Source organism: Rousettus aegyptiacus, unplaced genomic scaffold (genome assembly GCF_014176215.1).
Source record: "Rousettus aegyptiacus isolate mRouAeg1 unplaced genomic scaffold, mRouAeg1.p scaffold_m13_p_9, whole genome shotgun sequence".
NCBI classification, from domain to species: Eukaryota; Metazoa; Chordata; class Mammalia; order Chiroptera; family Pteropodidae; genus Rousettus; species Rousettus aegyptiacus.
The window spans coordinates 20,145,487-20,158,515 of record NW_023416312.1 but is presented as its reverse complement, the minus strand read 5'-3'; the positions used below and the strand labels follow the sequence as shown (position 1 = coordinate 20,158,515).

Below are 13,029 nucleotides of genomic sequence, written 5' to 3'. Positions count from 1 at the left end.
TGTGTTGAGTTGACATCATAATAATATTAAATCTTTCAATACATTAACATAGTATTATCTCTATTTTTAGGTCTTTTAAATTTTCCTTTTGTAGTGCTCTGTAGTTTTCATTGTTCAGTTCTTGCATGTTTTATTAAATTTATCCATAAGTATATCAGATTTTGTATCAAGTATAAAAGGCATTTAAAATATTTTTCAGTTACCAGTACTTGTGTCCTAGTACAGAGAAATGCTACTTATTATTGTATATTGACCTTGACCTATGATCTTGATAAAATCATTAATTCTAGCAGTATTTTGTTGTTATTGTTAAATGATCTTCAATTAAAGTATTTTCCTTCATAGTTCTTAACTAACTGGGCATTTTACTACACCACTGTTGATATCATCTTTAATGTCATAAGGGTGGTGGCCATCAACATTGTACCCTATAGACTGGGTAGTCCCCAAGATCCCTTGAATGGTTCCAGAAAGTTTTCTAGCTAAAAATCGGTGCCGCATCTGTCAGGTAATGTTAACAATCTCATCAAAACTGAAATTTTCATTGTGCTTAATGTTTTTTTTTTTGCTTCTTTCTGTCCCTCGGCAGTTATTTGAGGGCTTTGATGATCAGGGCAGAAGCAGAAGGTATTACCTCAATCTGGGCCTACTTCGAATGGTCATTTTCACTGTAATCCTCAGACCCTTCTAATCACTGGTTGCCTTGGCGATGTCATCACCAACAATTTTTGGAGACAGACCCAGGGGCCTGATCTTGGGTGGAGGGGAGACGTGGCACTGACTTACCCACCCGTGCACCTCAGGTATACAAATTTGATCTCTTTGGAGTCAAACATTGGCATGGTGGAGGTTGCTGATGTCAGATGAACTCAGATTCAGAATTATCGAAGAAAGTTGCACCTTGGCCTCCTCTTAGCTGACAGCTGAAGCTCTAGCAGCACTTTCTAGATCCTTTAGAATTTTCTGCCTGTTGACTATGATTAAAAACAGATTTATTTCTTCTTTTCTAATCTGTATACCCTTAATATTTTTCTTCTTGTCTTACTGAATTGCCTAGAACTTCCAGAACAATGTTAAATAGAAGTAGTGAAGAACAGATGTTCTTACCTTAATCATGATCCTTGGAAAAAAACATTCAGGCATTCATAATTAAGTATAAAGAGCTAAAGTTCTTATAAAGATTTCCTTTATCAGTTTGAGAAAATGTCCATTCTCTTAGTTTTCTGAGAATTTTATGATAAAAAGTATTTAATTTTGGTGAACACTTACTGCATCAATGAATGATGTTTATATTAATAATCTTTTAATTTTGAGTATCACAGTAACTTCACTATTTTTATAAACCCCATTTAGTCAACAAAACATTATCATTTGTATATCTTGCTGTATCTCTTTCTAATACTTGATTAAACATTTATTCATTTATAGTCTAGAAGCAAATCAGTTTATAGATTTTATTTTTTTCTTTTAATGTCTTTAGTTTTGGTATCAGGGCAATGATATCTTCATATAATGATTTGAAAATGTTAGCTCCACCTTTATTTTCTGAAAGAATTTGTATAGAATAAGTATTAGTTTTTCTTAGATATCTGGTAGAATTTACCAATGAAACCATTTGGGCCTGAATAATAGGCCCCCAAAGATATCCAAATTTGAATCTCAGGGACCTGTGAATATTATCTTATATGACAAAAGGTACTTCACAGAGGTGATTAAAGATGTTGAGATGCAGAGATTATTCTGAATTATACAAGTGGACACTAAATGTTATCACAAGTGTGCATATAAGACAGAGGCAAGGGTTAGATTTAAATTTAAAAAAATAAAATAAAAATAAATATACAAAGGAAGGCAATGTGATAGCAGAACAGAGAGAAGGAAAGAGTGAGTGAAAGCAATGGAGCAGGAGGAGAGAGATATGAAGCTATGTGAAGATGTCACCTAATTGGCTTTGATGATGGAGGAGAAAGGAACCATAAACAAAGGAATATACCTTTAGAAGCTGAAAAAGACAAGGAAATAGATTTTTCTGTAGAACCTCTGGAGGGTACACAGCCATGCCAACACCTTGGTTTCAGGCCAGCGCAACCCATTTCTGACTTCTCAGCTCCAGAACTGCAAGATAATAAATGTATATTATTTTAAGGCACCAAGTTTGTGGTAACCTTTTTTTTCAGTAGCAGTAGGGAACTAATACAGGTCTGTAGTTTTGGCAGAAAAAGTTTTAAATGTCAATGCTATCCTTTAATAGCTATAGAGCTATAAGGGTTTTTATTTTTTTCTTACGAGATGTAAATTGTGTCATTTACCATTTATTGATTTTATTACATTTGTACATTTTATCTAAGCTCTCAAATTTACTTGCCTAAAGTTGTTTGTAATACTTTTTTAGACTCTCTTCAAATATCTGTAGGATCTGTAATGATGTAAGCTCTTTCATTCCTGATATGAATAATTTTTGTTTTCTAGCATTTTCTCAGTCTTTTTGTCTTATGGTTTGTCCATTTTATTAATCTTTTCAATGAACCTACTATTTCTTTTATTAACTTTTCTCTATTTTTGGTCAGTTTTCTATTTTACTGATTTCTCTTCTTTATTGTTTCCTTTATTCTGCTTACTTTGAGTTTAAACTGCTCTTGTTTTTCTAAATTCTTAAGGTAGAAATTTAGATGACTAATATGAGATTTTTCTTCTTTTATAACATAATCATTTAAAACTATACATTTCCCTCCAGAACTACTTTAGTTGCATTTCACACACTTTGGTGTATTATGCTTTCATTTTCATGTATAAAATGTTTTCTAATTTAACTCGTAACTTTTTTTTCATTCATGTATAATTTAAAATTTTTTATTTAATTTCTAATTAGTTGGGGATTGTCCAGATATTTTTCTGTCACTGATTTCGAGTTTAATCTCACCATGGTTAGAGTATATACGTTGTATGATATTTTAAATTTTGTGAAGAAATATTTCATATCCTATCATACATTCTACCTTGGTAAATGTGCCAATCACACTTGAAAATAATGTGTATTGTGCTGTGTTTGGGTGAATTGTTCTATTAATTTCAGTTATATCAACTATAACTATGGAATTACCAATATCTTTTTTTAGTTTTATCTTATTTTTCTTCATAGTTTTCTAAAGCAAATAAATACACTAAGAAGGGAGGTCACCAATCTATATTCAGGAATAAACCTGTCTAAAGTTCATTCAAGTTGAAGGTTGTATTAAGGCCATCTTGGTCAATAGGTAGTATCACTTCTTTCCTTCAGAATGATTGGCCTTATTTTCTATTATTTTTATATAAAAGAGCCCAAATACCATTGCCTTTCTCTTACTAAAATTAGAACATACTCTTAGATACAGCCAACATTTACATAAAAGCATTGTGATACTTTATCCTTATAAAAGGAGTCTTCTAAGAGTTTAGTAAGTATCATATAATGAAGACAAAATATTTAAGAACTGTTATTCATGTACATAACACACTTAAGATTTAACAGGATTTTCAGTGGTTGACAGGCTTAGGAAATATGCCAAAATTTCTAGTTTGAATCACAGTCTTCTAGGCTTTATTTTTAGAGGAACCTGTAAAGCACTCCAGTAAAAACACTGAGCACTTAAGCCTTCCATGAGCCACACAGTAATGGATGTTCAAACAGTCCATGTGCCTGTGTAGGCAAGAGAAGAGAGATCATAAAGAATGTGACAAAAAGTAAGGCTGAATTTCTGTGTTACCAAGCAAATGTTTAGCATCTTGGAACAGGATTATTGGTTTTTTGTTTGTTTGTTTCTTTTTTTCCCAGAAGGGCTCTTTTTTGCTCTCATGTTAAGGAAGTTCCTGTTTCAGATTATTAACAGTGGCTAAATATTACATTTCTGCAACTGCTTATATTTAACAAATCTGGTTGCAGATTTTAGAGCTCAACTGGTTTTGCTCCATTTGGATCTTGTCCTTTGCAGTATATCTTCTTTGACAAGAACAGAGCAGTATGCTCACAGAAGAATGGATGAAATGTTAGTTTAAAAAAGAACAGATTTACTTAACTTGAATCAATCCAACAGAAGCTGATATGCAAGAAGTTCTACACTGCAAGCCCATGTCCTGAAGGCGCCTGGCACAGGCTAAAGATGACACTGGAGGGACAAGAGCCCATATGCAAACCTGCCCTTTGGCAGATGAATGTGCTTGGGCTGCCTTTGAATAGCCAGATGGGCCTAATCTGACTTCAGAGCTTTGAGAGTAGCTCAAATTAAAGGTAATGACATTTGCATTTAAATAGCCCCAAGAAGGAAAAAAATCAAAGTAGTGTACTTATTAGAACCTAACTACCAGGTGAGTGTGCATATTCAAGAAGTTTGACAAGAAAACTCTTAAGCCACACAAACATTAGTATCTCTAGTTCTCTCTGTAATGGGTATTTGTTTATTTTCTATTTATAGTAAATCATAGTGCCTCGATATTTGCAATGCAATGAGATCTCTTTCAAAATATGTCTCTAATATGATGCTGATGTTGACAATAATAACAATAATAATAATAATAATAATAATAATAATAATAATTGTTTGGGGGCCATAAATATATGATAAGCATCTTAGTAGATATTAATATTCATTATCTTCTTTAAACAACAACAATAGATTTACTAAAATTTAAATAAAAAGAAAATCACAAGTATTGGTGAGAGTATAGAGAAGCCAGGAGGCCTTGATTTGACTGCAGATATGAGTATAAATTTGTACAACTTCTTTGGACAATTTCTTAGCAGCAGCTACTAAAATGAAATATAACCTTACCCTATGACACAGCTTTTCCACTTCTAGGCTTATACTTAGTAGAAACGTATGCACATGTTTAAAAAAGACATGTATAAGAATATTCATAGCAGTATTGTTAAAAACACAACACTAGAAGCAATTCAAATGGCTCCCCAACAGTAGATGGGTGTAATAAGTAATCTGACCCCATTTTTTGATATTTGGCTACTAACAGCTTTTATGATTCACTTCTCCTCAGTGTGTCCTGCATCTGGGAAAGCTGCAAAAAAAACCTAAATGCTTCCTCCTTTGACACAGGCAAGAGATTCAAACCATGCAAACCCCTCCTCCATGAGCCCCACTCCCTAGCCAAAATAAACACCCAGATCGCTCTTCTTTTTTCTCGATCTCAAGTCATTTTAGAATTGCTTGAGAGGCTTGCCCTGCTCTCCCTGGTAACCTCAGCTATGTAAGCAATAACCCTTTTTATAACCTCTTGGTGTGTGGGTGTATGTGGTGTCCTCATACTCAGGCATCTTAACTGAACTTTCTGTGAGCATTTATCAGCTTCTACTGATATCCTTATCACAATAATGGGCAAACCAGCATATTATCTTATTCCTGTTTTTAAAGACGCCTATCTCGAATTATAAATGTTTGGTATTGAAATAAAACTTTATAAGTAATAATAAACTTTTGAATTCAGGTTTACATTTGATTCATATATGAAAGCCTATCTATGGCGCATATTTTTTCACTGACTATTTAACTTAAAATTCTCTAAAAATACCAAGTCTTTTGAAAAAATGAGTGAGTTTAGTCACGGTTATTAATTAGATGAAAAAATAATAAAAGGCCAGAGCAATAAAGCAGGAAAGAAAGATGGAGAGAGGGAGAGAGAAAATAAAGGAAAGGAGGAGAGAAGAGAAGAGAAGAGAAGAGAAGAGAAGAGAAGAGAAGAGAAGAGAAGAGAAGAGAAGAGAAGAGAAGAGAGGAGAGGAGAGGAGAGGAGGGGAGGGGAGGGGAGGGGAGGGGAGGGGAGGGGAGGGGAGGGGAGGGGAGGGGAGGAGAGGGAAGAGAAGAGGTCATTTAAATTGGAAGGAAAGAAAAATTATCTGTTTGCAGATGATATAATTTTATATGAGAAAGACCCTAAATGCTCCACAAAAACATTTTTAGAACTAATGATGAATTCAGACAAGTTGCAGGATACAAAATCAGAACATGAATATCAAGAGAATAAAAATTTATGAATAAACTTAACAAGAAACAAAATGCTTTACTTATATACTAAAAACTACAAAATGCTGCTGACAGTAATTTAAAAAGATGCAAATAAATGGGAAAATACCCTGTGTTCATGGATTGGAAGACAATATTAAGATGTCAATTGTACCCAAAGTGATCTATGGATTCAATAAAATCTCTATCAAAATTCCAGAAGCAATTTGTCAGAAATAGAAAAATCCATTCTCAAATTCATGTGAGATCTCAAGGGACTCTGAATAATCAAAGCAATATTGAAAAAAAAAGAACAAAGTTGGAGGTCTCACATTTCCTAATTTTGTAACTTACTACAGTAATCAAAACAGTGTGCTACTGACGTAAAGATAGTCATATAGATCAAAGGAATATAATGAAGAACACAGACATAAATCCTCATATTTATGGTTAAATATTTTCAACAAGGGTATCAAGACCATTCAATGAGAAAAGAACATTTTTTTCAACAGATGATGTTAGGAAAAAAAGATATCTCCATGCAAAAGAATAAGCTGTACTCTTACTTTATATCATGTACAAAAATTAACTAAAAATGGATCAAAGATCTAACTTATAAGAGCTAAAAATATATACAACTTTTAGAATAAAACCTAGGGAAAAAGCTAAGCTGTGGATTTGTCAATGTTTTCTTGGATATGATACCAAAAGCAGAAACAGCAAAAGAAAAAAATAAGTAACTTGGACTTCATCAAAATTAAAACCTTTTCTGTGTCAAAGAGCACTATCAAAAGAATAAAAAGAGAACCCATAGAGTGAGAGAAAATACTTGCAAATCATATATCTGTAATGAATTAATATCCAGAATTTATAAAGAACTAAGAATCAAGAATAAAAAACAACTTAATTCAGAAATGAATAAAAAATTTTCAAAAGAAGATACACAAATGACCAATAACCACATATAAAGATGTTCAAAATCACCAATCATTAAGGAAATCCCAATCAAAACCACAATGAGATATGACTTCACACCCATTAGGATGGCTGTTATTTGAAAAAATGGCAAGCATAAGAAGACATTAGAATCCTTGTGCATTGCTGATGGAATTGTAATAGTGGTGCAGCCTCTGTGGAAAACAATATTACAGTCTCTCATTAAACACAGAATTATTGTATAATCTAACAATTCCAATTTTGGATATATACCACAAAGAATTTAAAGCAGGGACTCAAACATATATTTATACACCCATGTTCATAGCATCATTATTCACAATAGCCAAAAGGTAGAAGCAACCCAAGTGTCTATTAATGGATAAATAGATAAACAAAATGTGGTATACACATGCAGTAAAATGTTATTCAATCCTAAAAGGGAAGACAATTCTGGCACATGCCACAACATGGATAAGTCTTGAAGACATGCTAAATTAAATAATTCAGTCAAAAAATGGACAATTATTATATGATTCCCCCTACACGAGGCCCTTAGAGTAGTCAAATTCATAGAGACAGAAAGTAGAATTGTGGTTGCCAGAGTCTGGAGGGAAGGGATAGTTGGGAGTTATTGCTTAATGGGTACAGAGTTTCAGGTTGAGAAGATGAAAAAATTCTGGAGACGGATGTAGGTACTGGTTATCAATAATGTAAGTGTACTTAGTGCTGCATCTATATGCTTAAAATGATTCAATTGGTAAATTTTATGTTATATGTATTTTACCACAGTAAACAAAAGTAAATATAATCTTGTGATTTGGAAGATAAAATAACCAGAACCACAGAGAATTTGTCTTGTTATTTTTATGGTGAATTACAACCACTCAATTAGCACTACATCAATTCCATTAATAAATGTGCACTTAAAGGCTAAAACATCTAAAATAAAATTTACACTAAAAAATAAACTTCTGCTTTTGCTATATTCATGCTGATGCTTTTAGATTTATTTTCTGAAAGAGGAACATGATATCATTGGTGATCCAAAGCAAAAGAAAATGTAGAAGGACATCAATTATTAAAATTAATTTTAAAGCTTAAATTATCTAATCTGACACCTTCAGTCATTAAAATGATTTGATAACTGCCAGCTATGTTTCCTTTGGTGCTCAATAAAACCAAAAGCAATCTTGACAATATGATTAATTAATGCAAGAGTGCTTCGTCTTTGTATGTACTTCAAGGCATTTTTCTTTATATGTGTTTGATTACTAGATAACTGAGAAAAGCTAGGATTTATATAGCCACGGCATATCTTTGGGTTGGTACCTTGAAGTACAGCTATGTTCTTTCACAAAATGTCCTTTGAAAACACTGTCAGAGAAAGAATTCTTTGTTGGATGAATCCTGGTCCAAGTAAGTATATGTTTATATTCATGAGCTCAAATGGGCAAAGGGCTTTTAGAGACTTGGAGCAAAATCATGCAGAACTAGCCATGAAGACTTGCATGAACAGTGTATACTTGAACCAATGGTGTATACTTACTCTAGAATTACTTAGGACTTCACTTTTCTGCTTAATTTATGTGTTTAAAATTTAAAAATCTGTGAATGAATAAATATACTGTGGTGCATGCAGACAATGGAGTATTATTCAACACCAAAAAGAAATAAGCTATGAAGCCATGCAAAGACATGGAAAAACGTTAAATATATGTTACTAAATGAAGGAAACCAATACAAACAGGCTGCATACTGTATAATTCCAACTATATGACATTCTGGAAAAGAAAAAACTATGGAGACAGTAAAAAGAGGGGTTAGGGAGAGAGAGGGATGAATAGGCAGAGGGCAGGATTTTTATGATAGTGTAACTATTCTATATGAGAGCAGCGTGGTGAATATATGTCATTATACATATTTCCAAATCCATAGACTGTACAACACCAAGAGTGAACACTAATGTAAAGTATGGACTTCAGGTGACAACGATATATCCATGTAAGTTAATTGATTGTAATAGATGTACCACTGTGGGGCAGGATGTCCATTGCCGAGAAGGCTGTACATGTGTGGGGACAGGATATAGAAACTCTCTGTACCTTCCTCTCAGGTTTTCTATTAAACAAAAACTGCTTTAAAAAATAAAGTCTATTTAAAAAATTAGAAACTCTACTTAATGACAAGCAGAAAGTTAAACATTTCATTGAGTTGATTGACTCATTTATGTGTTTTAGAGTTACTTAAAACCAGTCTCAGTATTTTAGGGCAATGAGGATCTCTATTCAGACAGTTAATATGCTAGTTCCTACTGTGTAATCTTGGGCAACTCATATAACCTATCTGAAAAGAGAGATAAAAATTTTACACTTAGTTTTATGGTTTAATTAAACACAATGGCTAAAATATGCATAACATATGGAGTAAGTCTTTAATAAATATTAGCTTTTATTTGTTGTATTAAGGCCTAAAAGGGAATCTACATGCACTTCAGATCTTTAAAACCTTTCCTATAATTATTTTTTATGAAATAGACCTTTTATTATATGAAACAAAAATAATTGATAAGGGTAATTTCATGAAAATAGAGGTCAAAAGAGTTGCTTTTATTGACTATTTAATTCTGTTTATATAGTCGGTTTGGGTTCTGCCCAACTCTGTGTCCACAGACCAGATCAAGATTAGATCATCCCAAATAGATAATTGTCTATATTCTTGTTCACAGAATGCTGTAATAGAGACTATTTCGGGTCGATTTATGCTAACAAATTGAAACCAGAAGTCTTACGTGTTTACATAAGAATTTGACATTAAAATATTCTGCTGGCTATGATCACTATGATGTAATAAACCATCTAAACCCTATTGAACATATTGAAAACGCATCATAGCAGAATAATAGTATGTGATTATAAAACAAAAAGCAGCTACTATGTCTGCTTCCCCAGTTCCTAATTGTTAAGCTATTATTACAACAATGTATAATTGGTAGTTTCATAATGATGACTACTATGATCACCTGTATATATTTGGTCTCAACATATTGGATGGTGTGTATTTCTTATAAGCTCTTATAAATTAAAGTAGAAAAAGAGGTGCTTTAGGGTTTATAAGAGACCATGGGCAAGATAATACATAACTGGGGCCTTAAGTTGTATAAATTAGAGCATGAAGTTATATTAGTTTTACGAAATTGAGATATATACTAACTTAGAAAAAATTGCAAAGCCAAGGCTTTTCATCTATGTCTTTATATTTTTAGTAAACACTCCTGATTTGACTAATCTGATAAGTCAAATAAAGAAAATACAAATAAAACTATATAGAAGGCTTCAATCTGTTCTTCTACTGACTGATTTTTTTCTTTTTTTTTTAGTAATTCTCTTTCCATGCAAAGGGAATCATCTTATTTCGAGAAAGGGAATTGCATTCTCTATTATCTTGATTTTTGTAACAATGCCAGGGTGGGCAAACCCTGGGAGTTCTTGCTGCTTGTGTGTGTTTGTTTTCAGGGATGAGGGAATGGGGTGAAGAAGGAAAGCCTCTTTGGACATACAACAAAGAGATTCTGCTGTTTGCTGATGCACTTACACTCTCCAAGGGTCAGGTGGTAATTTCACCCTGTGAATCATAGCCTTGGACTGCTGCTACATGTGGTGAAGGCAGCCCTTGATTTCATTTACAGAAAAATAAACAATATCCCACTGCTCTCCAAATCGGTTTCAAACTTTTGCATTCTTATACTCTAGAAGCCAGTAAATTTAAATTAACAAATTTAATATCACACATTTTCTGAAGAAACACACACACATGTACATATACAGAAAATAAAATGTCAATATGTAAGTTAGTTACTATGTATGTGGATATACTTTGCATCTACTCTGACTCAGTCCAATTGTATTTAGCTTTTTTTCATAAAGCTAAATTTATTAAATTTAAGTGACTATTCCTTATTCTGAGATTATGTTTCTTCCTACGTTTTTGTATGCTGAAATGTCTTGTCCTTTATAGAATGATGGTAATTTGGTTTCTCTGGTTTCGTTTTATGTCCTTAGCTGATAAAATTAAAAGCTAGAAATACCTAAACATCCCAATTAATTTTTTTTTGCAAATTTACTAGTGCTTATAACTCAGAGCCTCGTAACCACAGCCTCGGTAAAAACATACCTTCTAGGTTGCATGCTTCACAATATTGAATTATTGCTTGACAATTTCTTCAAACAAGTTATGTAACAGGATAAAAGTGAGAATGCATATTAAACCAGTGTAAAAATGTATTGAGATCTTTTTTAAAAAGGCATCACTGGGTTCCCTGACAGCCCGCATCAGCTTCTGGAATACTCATCTTCTTGCAATGATAGTTTCATAGAAGAATGCTAATAATGATCACAGTAAAAGTAAAATATTCTTTAAAATAGATGTAAAAAGTGTGGGGCTAAATTCAAAGAACAGTGAAGATCATAGGATCACATTTATAGAATTAGAGTAGTATCACTAGTATGAATAAGAACTCATGTCTTCAATTATAATGCATTTGACCCAGTATCACCTCTAAAACCTGAAAAGAGTTCATTCGACCTTAGAATCCTCTTCCTTCCCTTGTTTCAGGCTCTTATTTCATTTCCTTTAGCTAGAGAGAAAGAATATCACCACAAATAAAAGAGCATTTGAATGAATAAGCATATCACTGTGAGAAATAATACTTTTCTTTCTAAAACTATGAAAGTATGTGTGACTGTAGAGGTATATACAAGCAAGATACACAGAAAAGGCATTTGTTGGAATTTGGGGGTGTGATATTACATAGTGGGGTTATGCATGGCATGAGTTTGAACAAGAGCAATTTAAATTGATGCTGAAATAGAGAAGTAAATAAAATGCAATTGCTGAATTTTGTAGGGTGGGAACAGACTATGTGGATTACATGGATTGAGAATTCTATAATCTGCATGTTGCTTCTGATAGCTATAAGAGAACAATCTTGCATGGAGCTGTATTGGGTGTTGAATTTGACAATTCCTGTCAGACAAAGCAATTCAGAATCAGGGCAATGTAAAAAGAAAATCCCGAAGACAATACCTAGGCTTCTCCATATCCAAGGAATAAGTGGTTAGTAGTTGCTACACCTGCCACAGTGGGGTTAGACTTACGTTAATTTGCAACTTCTTTGTATATAAATATATGCTTGCATTAATTATGTAATTATGTGTCAACAATATATAGATTCTTCCTTAGCTTGCTTGTTTGTCACAGTGATCATTCCATAAATATTTGCTGACTGACACGTATTTGCTTGTTACTTAGCCAACAATAGCATGCAGAGGACACAAATATTTCAACTTCTGAGCATAATATTCAATATTTACAATAAAATTAGAAAAATGAAAAAGTAGTCAAAAGTAGAAACTCGGCTATTTAAAAAATAAAAGAATGAAAGGATTGAACTCTTCATCTCTGCAAATTTGAACACAGTAATTTCTATAGTACATGGGCATTGTCAGAATCCAAGTGAGTCAGTTAATTTTCCAGTTAATTTGAAACTTAATTGTTCCTAGAAAGTGATGTACTGTTTTCTGGTGTTTTTAAATTGTGGCTCATAAACTTTTTATGTAAAACCATTAAAGAATATTTTAGGCAGTTACCGGAAAAAGAAGATAATTTGATAATAGGAAATGGGGAAGCTGTTTTCCTTATTTTTGAAAATGGAACTTTGGTAATCATATCAAGGTTTAATTTTTTATTTTATTATAAAAAATATGTCATTGTATTGTTTTTCTAGTGGTACCATAACAAAGTGCTATAGACTAGGCTGCTTAAACAACAGAAATTCATTTTTTATACTTCTGGAGGCTAAAAGTTCAAAATCAAGGAGTTGGAAGATTTGGTTTCTTCTGAAGCCTTTCTCCTTGGCTTACAGATGGTTGCCTTGCCTTTGTGTCCTCAAATGGTCTTCCTTCTATGTGTGTGCACCACTGATGTCTCTCTGTGTCCAAATTTCCTCTTCATATAAGGACATAGTTTCCTCTTATTAGATTGGACCAGGGCCATTCTAATGGCCTCATTTTACCTTAATCACCTCTTTAAAAGACCTAGCTCCAGA

At 32.8% G+C, this 13,029-nt stretch overlaps 1 pseudogene; it reads right to left on the bottom strand.

Annotated features, from left to right (window-relative positions):
* Nucleotides 1-348: 348 nt before the first annotated feature.
* Nucleotides 349-842, bottom strand: LOC107517012 (annotated as a pseudogene).
* Nucleotides 843-13,029: the final 12,187 nt, after the last annotated feature.